Source organism: Eubalaena glacialis, chromosome 10, assembly GCF_028564815.1.
Source record: "Eubalaena glacialis isolate mEubGla1 chromosome 10, mEubGla1.1.hap2.+ XY, whole genome shotgun sequence".
Classification (NCBI taxonomy): Eukaryota; Metazoa; Chordata; class Mammalia; order Artiodactyla; family Balaenidae; genus Eubalaena; species Eubalaena glacialis.
Genome location: NC_083725.1, coordinates 95,582,815 through 95,598,694, shown reverse-complemented (window position 1 = coordinate 95,598,694; position 15,880 = coordinate 95,582,815). Strand labels below are relative to the sequence as shown.

Below are 15,880 nucleotides of genomic sequence, written 5' to 3'. Positions count from 1 at the left end.
GATATGTCTACTTAGATTTCCTATAATGTTTTGTATTACAGTATTATAGGCTAGATTATTAAAATTTCTTAGTTGTTTCCATAGTTTTGAAATGCAAAAGTCTTCGCATACCTCTTGAGTATTCTTTTATAAACTAATCCTTTTGTTCTCAGAAAATTTTTGTAGAATAGATAAATAGACCCATAGAAGAATTTAAAGACTCTTAGTCTCTCATGCAATTGAAAATATTTTATCCAGCTATGTTATTTATTATTTTATAAATTTTAATAATGTTTGTTTAATTGTTTCTTATTTGCTTTTCTAGGTGATACTTGTTATTTTCAATTAATGAAAATTAGTTATTTTCTAAACTTTATTTCTCTTATTTATGTTTTATGTTTTGTTGCATTGTATAGAACAAGGTTTCTCAAACTCAGCACTATTGATACTTTAGGCTGGAGAATTCTTTCTTGTGGGGGCTGTCCTGTGCATTGTAGGATGCTTAACAGAACCCCTGGCCTCTACCCACTAGATACCAATAGTTTTCCCAAAGTTGTGATGACCAAAAATGGCTCCAGACATTGTCAAATATACTCTGGGAAGCAAAATTACCACCAGCTGAGACCCACTGGTCTAGAATTTCCAAAATATTGTATAATGATAACTGTGATATGGGCATCCCTAGTTTATTTCTGATTTTACAGGAAATAATGCTTCCATTATTATGTTTTTCCATTAATATATCAGTTTAACATAGGTAGTCTTTGTGAAATGAAGGAAATAGAATTTTACTCTTATCTTAAAATAAATAAAAGGTAAATTTGCAATGAATATTGATTGGTGATAATGTAGGATAATTCCTTGTGGTCAAAAAGAATTAGTACAATTCAGTGGACCCTTTAGGGCCAAGGCTGGGTGGGGAGTATGGGTGTGTGTGGGTGGGTGTGTGTGTGTGTGTGAAAAAGTTGGGTAGAGAGTGTCTGTTGTGTAACTTTTGATTCTAGACACTTGATCATAGAAGCAGAAAAGAATCCCTGCTAATAGAACACAGCCAAGCCTTTCACACAGTGAAGGGAACCAAATACTGGATTATTGCTGTAATTGAGAAATAGCCCCCAGGTATTTTGAGTAGATGAGTTCTTTAGCCACTACTTTCAAATGATAATTTATAGCTCTTTTTGTTTTTCTGAACGTATTTTATTAGGCTTTGGCTTTCAACATTTCAAATATAATAATGAAGTTGAGAGTCCCTGTTATTAGCTTCCAGTGGCCTTGAGAAGTCTGCTTCTGTGACTGAGGTGATGATGGCAGACTTGGCAAGGAGCTGGGAGGTTCTGGTCAAACCTTCAAAACCAGCCTGGAGTAGAGGCCACAGACAGACAGCACAGGTGAGAGGAAGCATAAATTCTACGCCTTCGCTGCTCAGACTCCGCTTGGCCTGAAGGGCCTCCCTCTGTGGGGGGCTCAGAGGCCCCCTGGGCTGGCGGATTTATGTCAGCAAGAGCAGCGCAGTAGAAAGAGATTAAGAACACTTTCAAAGGGTGAGGGAGTGGGCTGCTCCTCTGGCTGAGCGATCTGGGACAGAGCTCAGTCTGTGAGGACCTGGGCTGGTGCCAGTGAAGGGAGTAGGGCAGGCCTGAGGAATGGAAGGTCACCGGCCAATTGGGTGTTGTGATAATTATATCCTTGTTTCCTTGAAGGTACCAGCGTCCTTGATTTTCCAGCTTCAAAGAGAGCTGCCTCTGAAGTAGGGGGACGTTCACACCTGCTTTGCTGCAGTGATTTCTGCCTTCCTGGCTGCAGACTCAACAAGACAACAATAGCTCTGTGGACATTTTCAAGGCCACGTTCATAAACCAGGCATGGGAAGCTTCTCTTTCACCCTTTCTTCCTAAATGGAAATGAAAAATTAGTGTACCCCATGAGAATTCAGCAATGAACCCGATTTAATGGTTTTACTTTAAATTCAGATACTTAGGTTAGGCACTCTAAATCATTGCCCCACTACCCTTATCCTTGCTCCCTCCCATTCTTCCCCCTCCCAAGGGGACTATCACAGGACCAGACATCAGGTAATTGCTAGAGGTGTCAGTATACAATACACTGGGAATGTTTTGGTTTTTTCTTTTCCTCTATCCCATTCGTCTTCAGAGAAGCTGTGCCAACAATAGTTAAGAAGTACAAGCTTAGTTCTACCTTCCATATTTTCCTTATGGCACTTAGATTTCCATAAGTCCTTTCAAGAGAGGAGAGAAGTTGTTGACATTGCTGTTGTTTTAAGTGGTACTCTGCTTGTCTGCCTGGTGCAGAGAATAGGATCTAAAAGTGGGCTCTCCACTGACTAAATATATATTTGCTGCCTCCCACCTCATCTTTCTCCTGATCATCTGGACCCTCCCATCATTAAATGTGCAAATTTAAAACCACATTTTGATGAATAAATTCCCTTTGTTAAAGAGCCGATGACTGGTTTCTGGCACATAAAACTTTTCCAAGAGGTAGACTGGATATTACACATAACTCCCGAAATCCTGAGTTCTAATGTTTCTCTGGAAACATTGCCATCAGCTCTGGAAACCAAACCTTCCTTCCCTACACAAAGGCAGGTGTTGGTCAAAACCTGGAGAGTAGAAAGAGGGAAATGTAGTCTATTTTTGAAGCGAGTTCTTGTTCTGACCCTTGACAGTGATAAACGGTGGTCCCATATACAAAATATTCCCTAACTCTTTTTAACTTTTGCTCTGAGATTGTGCAAATACACAGTGTTATGTTGATGAATTCCCAACTTAGTGATATATAAGTAACTAGAGTCTTTCTTCATTGAAACATGTAGTCTCTGTCTCTCTTTCTTCCTCTCTGCCTCTGCCCTTCTCTTTCCCTCTCTATCTCCATTGTACTAAGAGTTTTCCACTTCCAAAGATCAGGAGTAATGACTGCTATGACACCTGGGAGGAGCAAAACCTCCGCCCAAAGTCTGCTTCTACCTGTCACTCGGGACCCTGGGATTCTGAGCTCTTGCCTGTGATTTAATAATGAGACCCAATGGGGCAGCCCAGGTGCTGTATATCATACCCTTGTTGATTGCCAAGGGAACATTTAATCTGTTGGCTTTATTCAGTTATGCTAGTCTGGCAAACGTACCTGGAGCTATAAATTATTTAGATGTTTAATTTATTTGGTGTAGAAGGAACTCTCTTATACCTTAGTTATCGAATAGCAGAAGATGAAAAACCACTTTGCTGGCAAATCATAAAAACTTTAACAGACTTGTGCCTTAAAGAGCAAAAGAGACTTTCCTGACCTTAAAAGTATAACAGGGATCCAAACAAGCACTGTTAACACATTATCCCCTGAGATAAAAATTATGGTATAAATTCCTTCGGATTATAAGTGAAATGTGAAACAAATGCTTTCCATCGGATGCTAACAGATAACTACTCTGAAGTGAGTACAAGTGTAAACTGCCAATGAGGGGTCAGAAGGGGCCTAGTAGGGGTCTTTGTCATAGTGCTCTTCTCTGTTATAATGTACTTCCATTATAAGGACCCAGGTGAGGGAGATATTTTAAATTGTAGGAAATATGATATAACCTAAACCTTATTAGTATACAAAATTACTACCTAACAATGAAACATGTCATTGTTTTATTTATTCTTTGACCTTGTACTTAGCACATTTCATTAAAATAGAAACTCAGCACATGTTTCATTAAAATAGAAACAAATAGCAAAAAGATATTATCTTGTGGAACAACCACTATCACATCAGATTAGGTCTCCTACCCTCCAACTGTTTCATCCATTCTCTTGAGGAAAAAGGGTTGATCTGAAGCAAAAATAAACAATCTATAGCAACACAAAAATATAAACAATAGGAGTACAGAAATTCTTTGTAAATGTTTTCTAACTGTTTTGTTTTAAAGATACTTCTGGAATCAGGTGACATTACTAGGCTTTTGTTTACCATCATCCAAATATTTAAACAATTTTCCTTTCTCAGTGGGAAGCAGCAGAGTTTTTAAGCTAAGAATGCTATTTCTGCAGTCAAGCAGCGTGGGTTTGAATTCTTGAGTTTTATTAGCTGTGTAATGTTGGAGAAATTATTTAACTTCTCTGTGCCACAGCTGTCTCATCTGTACAATAGGGATATTATCTTCCTCATAGAGTTCTCATGTGGTGAAGTACATAAAACAGCACCGGACATATAATAAATGCTTGATAAATGTTAAATTGTTGCTACTAATCATCCACTACGTGTTTGGATTCATTTCCTCATATTCATATAATAAACAATTCTATGAGTAGTTATTATTCCATTTCACTGGAGAGGACATTTATTCCTGGACCCAGAGTTAAGCAGATGTAATTCAAACTCAGGTCTGTAAGTCTCTGTGGCAGGTTCTGATTCCTGGTGCCGACTCTCAGACAGAGATCTTGGTGCCGGAAGCTTAAGGGGAGTGCTCGGGGGCGACACCTGTGGGCCAAGGAAGAAGGTGCTCTGTGATGCAGCACATGTGCATCACCCTACAGGATGAAAGCCCACCCTACCAGAGCTCCAGCACTGGCCTGGCCCTTCAGAGTTGGACCCCACTGGGGCAAGGGGTTGGCCTGTTAGTGGAATCTGCAGTCCTTGCATATAGCCTGCCCCCAGCAGGGGTGTGGGTTTGGGCAAAGCAGCTCTCTTCAGCCAAAGGCTATCTCCAGAGAGGGTCTCCGCTGAAGAACCATCAGTAGCCAACACTCTCAGCAGCTGGGGGCATAAGCACTTCAGTCTCGAGGCGGGGATCTAAGCAGAGGATCAAGGGGTCCACACCGCCTCCATCTTTGGAGGGTGTTCAAGGCCATCTGATGGCCCATGGCGGTTGTGATCCTACTTCTTTTGCCCAGAATCTCTCAGCGCCCGTTCGTGTTGGGGAGTCCAGGAAGCATGTGGATGGACTGTTTCTGTGAACTACAGAAGGTGCTTGGTGACTTGAGACAGCGCAGCTGCTGCTAACCAGCATCAAAACCAAGTAAATCACCCATAGGAACTGGCTGCCGTGGTTTATGGTCTCTACAGCTGGCTATAAGAGTGGTCATTTGAAAATGCTTAAATAGCACTAATTTTAAAAAATCCAATCTTCTAGCAAGCATTTTTTTATGGTGTTTATGTCATAATCCATAGGCTAGAACTACAGAATTTTAAAACCAGAAGGGGCCTGAGAGATCCCACTCCTGCATTTGGGTTGGGCTGGCGGGGAGTGATTTAGTCAAGGTCACACAGCAAGTTAACAGTTACACACAATGGGATTGGGACCATAAGCCTGAAAATTGATATTCTCAAGTAGAGGCTAGCTGTTTGCCAACTGCAAAGAAATTATAGAAACAAATTCTTGGCTAAAAACTTGAAAGGATAGGTTTGGAATGTTATCTTAATGCACACTACAATCTTGAAGTTTCTTGTCATATCCTAGATAAAGTACTGTGTTTATATTTTATTCATTTCCATGCAAAATGGCTTCTAAAACTAAATGCCAAGAATTCTCACTGACATTGTGTGGTTCGCATTTCATTGATTATATTTTGTTATTTTACTATTTTATGATTAAAACTGTCCTCTACTACTAGCATTGTAGTTTTTCTCTATATAATTGATACAATGACAAATACTGTGTGGTGCTGGCAATCTCTGAAGAAAGAATTTTAGATTTGAGAGTGGAGTCTTATCTTAAAATTACTTTCAGAAAACATATCAGACACATGGAGCTGTCAGGTTTAAAACTGTATCACCAATTTTATGTTAACTTATTATCTCAATATTCTCTGGCACATGGATACATCCATAACCACGAAGATTAGTGCTTAGTCAAAAAGAAAAAAAAAAAAGGCTTTTAATTTTTCATTACCTCCTCAGTACACTACCTGGCTGGAGTTAGACATTTAAAAATCCCATATGATTGTTCAGCTCTTCAGAGATGTTAACCCTTAAATTTCCAGCAGAAAACCTACTGAACAGTGTTTGACAATTAGGAATAGTGGCAGTTTAGAGTTGAGGTTCTGTGAATAGAACCAGGATCCAAGATGTTGACTTCAGGCCTTGGACACTCAAATAAGTGATTGCCTTCTGCAGTATTTTTGCAAAAGGTATTCTTAGAAACACCAGTCTCTTGGGATATTCATGGAGTAAAGAGTGGAAGGAGTTGTTCTGTGGGCAAAAAATTGGGGGAAATGTGGGCTTACAACAATTAAACTGTGGATCTCAGCACTTGGAAGAGGGTTTGGCCATAATGCCCCCCCCACCTTTTTTTTTTAATTGGAGTATAGTTTCCTTACAATACTGTGTTAGTTTATACTGTACAGCAAAGTGAATCAGCTATATGTATACAAATAGCCCCTCTTTTTTGGATTTCCTTCTCATTTAGGTCACCACAGAGCACTGAGTAGAGTTCCCTGTGCTATACAGTAGGTTCTCATTAGTTATCTATTGTATACATAGTATCAATAGTGTATATATGTCAACCCCAATCTCCTAATTCCTCCCACCCACCCCCCTTTCCCCCTTGGTATCTGTACGTTTGTTTTCTATGCCTGTGTCTCTATTTCTGCTTTGTAAATAAGATCGTCTATACCAGTTTCATAAAACCCCTTTTGAAGGGAGCATATTTTGGAACTGATGGTCTATGAAACCCATAGGAGAAGGCTGACCAGTAGGCTTCAGCAAATACTTATCATGCACCTACTTCATGCAAGTATCATGATAGGAGCTATACAAAGAGTTAAAGTGAGTTAGACACCAAAGAGTTCCTGGGGCGTTTATTGGTGGTGGGCGTGGGGTAAGAGCGGTGGCAGGGGCGACAGCGTGTTATGAAAAGGCACAAATAACTTCAGTCTATGTCTGAATTTGGGAAGTGTCATGAGAAAGCCTCAAATAAAATGCTATGGGGATTCAAAGGTCAGAGTTCCATGGAAGAAACAGCATTTGAGATGAATCTTGAAAGATGGATGTGAACTCCTTTAGTAAATGTCTGCTGACTTTTGTTTAGCTGAAAATGACTTTATTTTACTCTTACTTATGAAGTGTAGCTTTTCTGGATGTGCAATGGATAGTTATTTCCCTTCAACACTTTGAATAATTATTTCACAGACTCCCTGCATCCACAATTACTTTTGATAAGCCTGACAGTCTAATTCTTAGTCCTTTGCAGATGATCTTTCTTTTCTCTCAGGCTGCTTTTTCAGGTTTTCTCAGTGTCTTTGGTGTTTCCCTATAACATGTCTAAAGCATAAATTTCTTGTTCATTTATCTTTCCAGGGATGTGCTGTATTTCCTAGATCTGTAGACTTAGGTCTTTCCATCGGTTCTGAAAAACTCTCAGCTACAGATATTATGTATCTTCCATTCTCTCTATCCTCTACTTCCAAACCTCCAATTAAATTTATATCAGAAGTTCTCATTCTATCTTCCATATCTTTAAATTTCTCTTTCATATTTTCCATTTCCTTTTTTTCCTGAGCTACATTCTGGATGTTTTCTTCAGATATTTCTTTAATTCACTAAATATCTCTTGAGACATTTAACATGTTTATTAAATGTTTATTTTCAACCATTTTATTTTTGTCTCTTTTTTATTCTTTTTCAAATCTACCTGGTCATCCTTTGATGGTCCTTTGTTGCTTGGTTATCTTTGGTATTCCACTCCTTTTTTTTTAACCTTTTTTAAAAAATTTATTTTATTTATTTTTGGCTGCGTTGGGTCTTCATTGCTGTGCACGGGCTTTCTCTAGTTGCGGCAAGCGGGGGCTACTCTTTGTTGCGGTGCGTGGGCTTCTCATTGCGGTGGTTTCTCTTTGTTGTGGAGCACGGGCTCTAGGTGCAAGGGCTTCAGTAGTTGTGGCGCACGGGGTTAGTTGCTCTGTGGCATGTGGGATGTGGGATCTTCCCGGACCAGGGCTCAAACCCGTGTCCCCTGCATTGGCAGGTGGATTCTTAACCACTGTGCCACCAGGGAAGTCCTTCTTATTTCTTTAAATTTGTCACACATAGGGCTTCCCTGGTGGTGCAGTGGTTGAGAGTCTGCCTGCCGGTGCAGGGGACGCGGGTTCGAGCCCTGGTCTGGGAAGATCCCACATGCCACGGAGCAACTAGGCCCGTGAGCCACAACTGCTGAGCCTGCGCGTCTGGAGCTTGTGCTCCGCAACAAGAGAGGCCCGCTCACTGCGATGAAGAGTGGCCCCTGCTCGCCGCAACTGGAGAGAGCCCTCGCACAGAAACGAAGACCCAACACAACCAAAAATAAATAAATAAATAAATTAATTAATTAAAAAAAAAATTTGTCACACATAGACATTCTATGTTAGAAAGTCAACAAAATGTAGAGATGAAGAGTGCATACTCTAGAACCAACTGCCTGAATCCAAATTGTAGTTCTACCACTTAAGAAATGTTGACCTGGAACAAATTACTTAATCTCTCTGTCCCTCAGTTTTTTTCCTTTACAAAATGGGGATAACAATAGTACTTGCTTCATAGAGTTGTTATGGGAATTAAATAAGTTAAAATTGGAAAAAAAAAACACTTTACAATAGTGCCTAGCACTTAATAATTGCTCTATACACTTTTATAAATGAAAATATATATCCAAAGTTCTTGGGGTCTGAACTAGATGCTTGTTTTTCCATCAACTCACTCTCTCTTGGTGGTTTGCCTCCTTCCGTGCTTGGTGGTCTTGGATTTGAACTCAAATTTGATGGCTCTTAATAGCCTACTATGAAGATTTGAATTTGCTTCTGCTGGGAGCAGAAGGAAAACACCACCCTGAGACACTTCACCACTTTTGGAGTGTCCTGGCCTAATGCAGAAGTGCCAGACCTTTGGCTTCCCCACTTTCTGATGCTTTAGAGTTCATACCGTGCTACAATGGCACTGGCCCTTAGGACAACCCAGTTTTCTTATTTTCTTAGCCCTCTTGGCTCCCAGTTCTGGTTTCAGCTTATATTTGAGGATAAGAGCTGTCCTAGACAATTACTTTACTACTTCCAAGCCCAACAGTCCATTTAAAAAGTGATCCAGGGAATTCCCTGGTGGTCCAGTGGTTAGGACTCTGTGCTTTCACTCCGTGACCCAGGTTCAGTCCCTGGTTGGGGAACTGAGATCCCGCAAGCCGCATGGCCAAAAAAGTGATCCAGTTCTTTTGTAGTTGGAAGGCCTTCTGGGTATCTAGTTATCTATACTGCCAGAAGCTACCTCCTGCTTTGAACCAGTCAGAATGGGTTACCTTATGCTGCAGCAACAAACAACCTCCAGTGGCTTAGAAAAACAAAGGTTTATTTCCCATTTATGCTACACGTTCATCCCAGGTCAGCAGGGCCTCTGCTCTGTGTGATTCTTACTCAGGGATTCAGGCTGATGGAGCTTTGACTATTGGAAGAACATCAGTCCTGTAACAGGGGAGAGAAAATACAGCGAATCATACTCCGGCTGTTAAGGGCTTCCATCTGGAAGTGACGCACATCAGTTTCATTCACTTTTAATTAGCCAAGGCAAGTCCTAGGGCCACACCTAACTCCAAGGAAGTGTTTAGGAAGGAAGAGAACTGAAAATATCAGTGAACGTCACTAACAATTACTACATGTTTTTTTCACCTAATATTATAAACATTCTTATGTTTTTATATAGATTTGGTAACTAATTTTTAAAAATATTATTATGAAGGTCTCAAACATAAAGAATTACAAAGAATATTATAATATAATAATATACTTCAATTAAAAATGGTTAAGATGGTAAATTTTATGTTATGTGCTTTTTACCACAATTTAAAAAAACTTGATTGGATTAAATACAAATCATTTTGTTCTGAGGATTCTGATACATTTGTGTTGTAACAAGAAATAAACATAGCATTTATTTTCTTTAAAAAAAAGTTTTGTACCTTGAGGGACTATGAAGTGAGTTCTGGAGAAAGAGGGCAAAGGGAAGATGCCTTTGAGAAGTGATGAGTCTGGGAGAAGAAATTCCCTGTCAGGAAAGAGTGCAGAATCATCTCGAGGGGTTATGCTCCCTGCCTCCTGGCAGTGCCTGGATGGGCAGCATCTAGTGGGGAGCGGCTGCTCGTGCTCCCAGGGAGGCCCAATCCCAGCCTCGCCAGAGTCCCTCCTGGGCCCCACGTGTACCTGCCCAGCCTGGAACAGACAGCAGGGGTTTGACCTCTTTTGCACATCGCTACTTATCAGCTCCTAGAGCAGGCCTTGGCAGCTGGTAGGTGTTCAGTAAATATTTGTTAAGTGAATGATGATGATAAGGCAAGGCCTTGGTGTTGTATAAGACCCCTGGACTTCTGCATGAGTCTATGGACTGCAGAGAGGGAGGCTGTTACCTTTCTCACAAGCTTGGCAGGATGAGGACTTGGAGTCAGAACTATGTTGATTTAAGGAAAATAAGTGACATCTTGCACACTTGTCAGGCAGCTTTCTTTTTAACTGACTATTTTCCTGCATCCTTTATAGTATGTCATGTAATACATAGTATTTGCAAATAAGTTATATTTGCAAATAAATAGGAGGTATTTATTTACTAATGGATAAAGAATTTTCATCATGTTACTCATGAACAGGGTGAGAGCTGTATCCTCCCCATGGACAGCCTTGGGTGTGAGTAGAATCTATGGTAAACCAACAGGGCGCCCCACTTGCCTTACCAGGGCTTTGAGGCCACGGCTGCAGCAGAGGTAGTTAGAGGGTGAACACAGAAGGCTTGGGTTCCACTCCTAGCTCTGCCACCACCACATGGTCTCAGGTAAATCCTTCAGTCTCTTCAGTAAACAAGTGTTGGGTTTAATGGTCCCTAAGAGAGGGCTGGAGTTCAGCCTATATGCACTGGGTCCAGCCATCCCAGTCGTCTCCAACTGGTCGGGTATCTACTATCCACTGGTTGAATATTTTGAATGTCATTCCTACTCTCAGGTCTCTTCCATGTGAGGACAAGTCTCTTGCAGGTCTGCAAGAGCCAGAGGTAATCTGGCTTCTCAGAAACAGAAGAATCACAGGAACTCATCCAAAGCATTAGCTTATCCTGATTATAAATATTACTCCTAATGACTCCAGAAGCAATTGCTATGTGCCGTATAAAACTGTCTTCTTATCACTGACTCTGTGCTCCAGTTTTCCATTTTCTAACCTCCTCTAAACCTTTTCTCTGTTTACTGTAAAGTAATATTTTCCCTGGCTTCAAAACATGTGGACACATTCCCCATAGATGTGGAAAATAACAGGAGGCTTGAAGTTCACCTGAAGTTCACCAGAGCACCTGAAGTTCTCTCATGGAGCCTCACTGTTGCTCCTTGGGAGAAATCAAAACAGAAAAGGAAGGTGCTGCTGTAGCCAGGCAGCCAAGGAGTAGTATGTGTTCTCTCATCTCCCCATACCTTTGTTAATGTTGTTTCCTTTTCCTTTTCCTCTCTACACCCTTTCTTCTGGTGAGCTTCTACCCACACTTCGATGCCCCAACCTATGGTTATTTTACTTCCATTACACTTGTACACCTCGCTGTTACAGAACTTAGCACTTTGTAATATAAGTATTATTTATAAGTGGACTTACCAACTTGGAGAATCTATAGCCTCTGGAAAACCTGTGTTCTAACATCTAGCACGATACTCTTCCTTTTCTTTACAGTAGGTCCAATATTATCACCTATGCTCCTTTGGTCAGCCAGTCTGAGTCATACTGTTTGCCAGAACACAAAAGTAATGGCAGAAAGGGAGCCCAGAGCAGAATAAACAACATACACATCAGGACACTTTCAACTCAGCTCACCAACTGGAAGCAGCCACGGTACCGTGTGTTAAGAACACTCAGAATGGCTTCTTTGCTCTAGATCTCATTGGCTGACAGCAACTGATGACACTCAAAAACTGGGACACCCACTGCAATTTTATTTTGGAAAATATCCCAGACATAAGTAGTGTTATAATGAATTGGTTTTGAGGGGGTAATCCTGAATATTAAAAGTATTTCCTGGTATTTGATGCTAAGAAGTTCCACTCTATCAACAGTAAATCTCCTTTATTTAAATTAGTTCGAGAGGCTTTCTGTTCCTGTGTCACCAGGCGACCCTATGCAAATAGTACGCCACCGGTATTAGTGTTCTCCAGAGAGAACCAAAAAGATGTCTATATATACACAGAGAGAAATTGCAAGGAATTGGCTCACATGATTGTGGAGGCTGGCAAGTCCAAAATCTGCAGGGGTGGTAGGCCGTAGGCTAGAGACCCAGGGAAGAGGTGCAGTTTGAGTCCAAAGGCAGTCTGGTGGCAGAATTCCCTCTTCCTTGGGAAAGGTCAGTCTTTTTTCTACTGAGGACTTCAACTCAGTGGCAGAAACCCACTCACATTATAGAGGGTTATCTGCTTTACTCAAGTATTTAAGTGTTAATCTCAATTAAAACAATACCTTCACAGAAACATCTAGAATAATGTTGACCAAATATCTGGGTACTGTGGACTAACCAAGTTGACACAGAAAATTAACCATCACACCCCTCATCTCTAATCCTTAGCAGTGGCTGCCTTGAGCACCACGTTGCAAACGATTCTGAAGCCACATCCAGACTTAACAGGAAAGCACACTCTTATGAACTAGTAATGTCTGCTCTGAGCACAGAAGAGAGGAGAGGCAGCCTGTGTCTTATATTTTCTATTCCTACAATAGAAGTTTGGTTTGTGTTTATTGAATGAACAAGTGACAATTCTTGCCCATTTTGCCTTTAAAACTAGGACTAACCGTGATTCAAGATGTGTTCAAATTGAATTGTTTGATATCAACCAGGCAAGCTGAGCAAATTCTCATGCTCCCTGTGTATATGCACAAGAATGCTCCCAGCAGCTTCATTATCAACATCCCCAAACTAGAAATAACCAGAATGTTCACCAACAGTACGTGGTAGATAAAAAATGTGCTGTAATAAATATGAACTACAGCTACATACAACCTGGATGACTCTTACAAACAGGAGGTTGAGCAAAAGAAGCCAGACACAAAAGAACAAGGCATTAATTCCATTTATAAAGTTCCAACACACAAAATTAAGCTATATTCTATGTAGATCCACATTTAGGTGCTAAATAATTATTTAAAAAAGCAAAGAAGTGATTCCCATAAAAGCTCTGATAGTGGTTATCTCTAGGAGCATGTGAGATGGGGGGAGAATTCACAATATTATACTTCTTGACTTGGGTGTTAACTTTAAAACAACATGGTAAAATGTTTTCTCTGTATGAGTGTTAAACAATCAAAAAGTTTAAATTTTTTTCCTAAGGTCTCCTTATGCCAGTTCCTAAAAAGAGAAAACGGGCGGGTGCGGAATTAAAAGAGCCCTCAGCTAAAATTAGAGTCAGTACAGGCCTGTAGGGGGAGCTCTTGCGCCCTCCATGCATCTTCAATTACTCCAAACCGGAAGGGACTACCCCTACACCTCTCCTGCATCTCCCACAGGAACGTATTGCCTACTGCGCTATCCAACAGGAAGAAGAAAACTTCTCTCCCCGAAGGACAGCCCAGCCAATCCGAGACTGTAGCAGTCCAACCAATGAGAAGCCTCCATACTTTGGACTCCCAGCTTCCTCCAATGGCCCCTTGGTTATTACAGGTCCTCCCAAGTCTCGCCTTTTCCCTATAAAAGCTAGTTTCCTTTCCTTGTTCCCTGGGTTTGCCTGTGGTCCTCCATAATTCAGTATCCCGGGTTGCAATTCCTCTGGCATTAATGAATAAACTCACTTTGCTGGTAAAATAATTGATGCTATTGCATTATTCAAGCTGACACAGGGAACCCCAAGAAACACTGGCCCAATCCCCATTTAGCCTCTGGCCAAAGAGGCCAGTGCATTCACTCTCCAAACTACCTCCCCCCTAGTGTCTACTTTAGACCCTTTTCTGTTTTGCTTTTTCCCCCAGAACAAATGTCTCCATTTTAGTAGTGGTTAGATTTACAGTATAACAAATTTAACAGTCGAAAGCCCTAAAATTCATCCTCAGCAAAACTTGCAAAGCAGCTGCAAAAAAGATGAATGTCACTCATGGGATCAAAAGCCTAGAAGGATTTCGTGGAAAAGTTCAGCCGTGTGTGCATGCAAAGCCTCTTCTAAACAGAAGGCTCTGTTAGACGATAGTGTCCCTCTGTCTCATTATGAGCTGGAAGTGCCTGGGATAACTGGGCTTTGGAAGGCTGCTGGTTCTTATGCAGAAATCCTGGTACAAAGGACAGGCTCTCATGATCTGCCTTCCAGGATCCTAGGCTTAAAATTCAGAATTGAGCTTCAAGAGAGAGAAAAGGCAAAGTGATTTTAAGGGCAGGTGCTGGAGGTTTACTTTTTCCTCTTTTCAGAGCTTTGAGTACTTAGAAATTTGTAGTTAAATATGCTTTCTTCCCTCTGGAAAACAGATTTCCCTGTTCTCTCACCTCTGCCTGGGGAATAACAAATTTCATATGGAAACCTGAAAACCCAAAGAGAAATATGCAATGCTTCAGACACCTTGTGTCGGACTGGCTGTCACAGACCCTGGTTTGGGTCAGGCTGTTTAGGCTTCTCTGGAACAAGCATTTATCTACCGCAGGGTCATTTTATAGGTCCATTAAATCTACATTTTCTCTTGGGCTCCTTTCCTCAGCTCCCCTCAACCCCACTCTAGTCACACACTCTAAAAACCCCCCTTAAGCCCCAGAAATAAATCTCTATAAACTGCTAAGCGTTCAATCAGGCTTTTATAATATCTCTTTGTAATTAGAATAAATTTACTGCTCAGAGAGATGGGGGGAAATATGCAAGGTACTCCTTGGATAAATATACTGCAGTGAGAAAAGTAGAGGCTCTGTAAAAGTTATCTCTGTGAATTCAACAAGAATCAAGGTCACTGGAGCTGCTACATACCAGGGAATGTTAATTAATAGGCCTGCAGCTGGTGGTACCACTTGGCCACTCTGCTCCAGCTGCTTGCTCCATATTTCTCTCGTTTGGAGGACCATTCTTGGATCAAATCCCATCTCTTTTTTTCCTCCAAGTACAAAAAGTACATAAGTCTATCCTGGAAGGATGCCAACCTTTCAGAGCACTAAGCTAAGTGTTGTTTCTTAGCTATTTTTATCTCCTTTTTAAAGAGAGGTCACTCTATCACATCTGGAGCTGGATTACTTGCAATCGGTGTTCAAGCCGTGGCCTGAGGTCACCGTTCTGGCACTATGCACAGGGAGGTGTCCTGAAGTTGTAGAGCAGACGGGCACTTGTAACTTGCCCTCAAACTAAAGCGGAAGGCACCTGAAAAGATGCACCTATCTCTCTCCTCACTACACAGTCTACATTTTAAGCCAGGCTGAAGGCAAGGTGAAAATGCAACCCAAGCACTCAATGGCTCAGAGCTGAAGAGGGAGAGAGAAAGAGGAGAAAAGGAGAAAAGAAGAGAGTCTGACAGAAGAGGCAGAAAGTATCAGGGTAGTTTATACCATTTAAATCTCTGGGAAGCATTAAATGAGACCAGGCATGTAAACCACTTAGCGCAGTTAGCTGGGACACAGGCCAGCTATTGGTAATTAAAATAACTCCAGAGTTGAGGTAGAACAGACGTGTACAACATGGACCCGTCCCTGCACTGCCTTGGGACTGTATTTAGGCAGTGCGTTACTCTGGTTAAACCTGGACTTCGGAGTCAGAAAGATCTGGTTTTATGTCCCTGCTCAACCACTTAAGTAGCTGTGTGTCATTTGACTGCTTAGTTATCTCTTTAGATCTCAACTTTCTCATCTGTATAATGGGGCTAATTCAAGGCTACTGAGCAGATTTAATGAAATACAGCATGTGGGACCTTTAGCACAGTGCTTGGTACATGTTGATCTCAATAAATACTCGTTGTAACTGGGGCTCTTATAACTGTTT

The 15,880-nt window shown here is 41.2% G+C and overlaps 1 long non-coding RNA gene across 6 annotated transcripts in view; it reads right to left on the bottom strand.

The window, feature by feature from the left end:
* Positions 1 to 1,147: 1,147 nt before the first annotated feature.
* LOC133098653 (uncharacterized) overlaps positions 1,148 to 15,880 on the bottom strand; it is a 50,328-nt gene continuing 35,595 nt past the window's right edge. For all 6 annotated transcript variants that reach the window (XR_009702230.1, XR_009702229.1, XR_009702231.1 and 3 more), the window contains 2 exons: positions 9,233 to 9,395; positions 1,148 to 1,870 (listed from right to left, as the gene is read on the bottom strand). This is a non-coding gene — a long non-coding RNA (uncharacterized LOC133098653). The remainder of the gene's footprint in view (positions 1,871 to 9,232; positions 9,396 to 15,880) is intronic.